Below are 1587 nucleotides of genomic sequence, written 5' to 3'. Positions count from 1 at the left end.
CTTCCGCCGCCACCGCGGGCGCCCAGCGTCTATGCGCAGCCTTCGCTACGCTGCTTCAGCCCGCGCCCGCCGCCTGCGCCAAGGCGACTGCACCCTGCAAGGGTTACGCGTCCCGGCGCAGGCACCTGGGGACCTAGGGACCCCGTCATCGGGCAAAAACTAGGAAGTTGTCCGGCCTGCTCCCAGAACAACCCCGCGATGGAGCGCGGGCAGCGTACAGGAAGGCAGGAACAAGTGCAACTTTGGACCCGTGGTGCCCTGGTTTAAGCGAGGCCCGCAGTGGTACGTTGGGAGCGGAAGGCAGAGGGGAAGGCTGGAGACTCAAATGGGACATCCTGTAAGATGGGCCCTTGGCTTTGCGCGAAACAAGCCCCAACAGGACCTTGGCCTTCTTCAGGCTTGGGCGACGCTCCGGAGGCGAGCTAACTCCGATGAGAGCCACCTGACTGCGCTACGCCTTTTCAGCTTGGGTCATCAAATTGGGTGAACATTCTAGAAGGGCGGTCAAAAAATCCTAGAGGCTACAGGATTTTCTATGCCTTTTAGAGAAGGCCCAACACTTGCTCAGGGGAGAGAAAACACCGGATGCGAGTGGAAACTCTTCCCTTCTCAACTTTATGAGTAATGATCTTTGCAGGTACTCATCCCTAAGGAGAAAGTGAGAGCCGTTGTAATTCGCAGTGGTCTGAGTGAAGTAGCCAGTTATTTCTCGCTCAAATATCACCACAACCCAGAATGGCTTGAATTTTTTTTAGAACCTTCTCAAAGTAATTTATTTTAATTCGCTTTAATTGTGGGAAAAGTTTATCATTTATCACTTCTAAAAAGTTTGCTCTGAAATTAAACAACGTTGGGTTGCCTGAAAAATATAAGAATCACTTAACAGTAATTGCAGTTTTGAGCAAAAAGGTCAAAATCACTTAATTACTTACTAGTGTTTTTCTGTCACAGGATAGATGTATGGATCAATGGAATCAAATTGAGAGTCCAAAAATAAACCTTTTCATTTAGGTTCAGTTTTCAACAAGTTCCCCAAGACAATTACATGGAGGGAAAGGATAGTCTTTTCAGTAGTGTTTCAAGGACAACTGACTATCCACATGAAAAAGAATAAAGTAGGACCTCTGTTTCACACCATATACAAAAATTAACTCAAAATGGATCAAAGACCTAAAAGTGAGAGATAAAACTATAAAATCCTTAGAAGAAAACATAGGAGTAAATCTTTGTGATCTTCAGTTAGGCAGTGGATTCTTGGATACAACACCAAGAGCACAAATAACAAAAGAAATAATAGATAAATTGAAATTCATCAAAGTTAAAGCTTTTGCGCTTCAAAGAACACTATCAAAAAAGTGAAAAGACAAAACACAGAATGGGAGAAAATATTTTTAAATCATATATCCGGTAAGGACCTGGTACCCAGCATATATAAACACATACACACAACTACAACTCAATAATAAAGTACCCAACTTAAAAATGAACAAAGGATTTGATAGACCTTCTGAGAACATATACAAGTAGCCAATATGCTCAGAAAAAGATTCAATATCATTGCATAAGGAAAATGCAAATCAAAACCAC

Source organism: Pteropus alecto, unplaced genomic scaffold, assembly GCF_000325575.1.
Source record: "Pteropus alecto unplaced genomic scaffold, ASM32557v1 scaffold57, whole genome shotgun sequence".
NCBI classification, from domain to species: domain Eukaryota; kingdom Metazoa; phylum Chordata; class Mammalia; order Chiroptera; family Pteropodidae; genus Pteropus; species Pteropus alecto.
Note: the sequence above shows the minus strand (reverse complement) of the source record.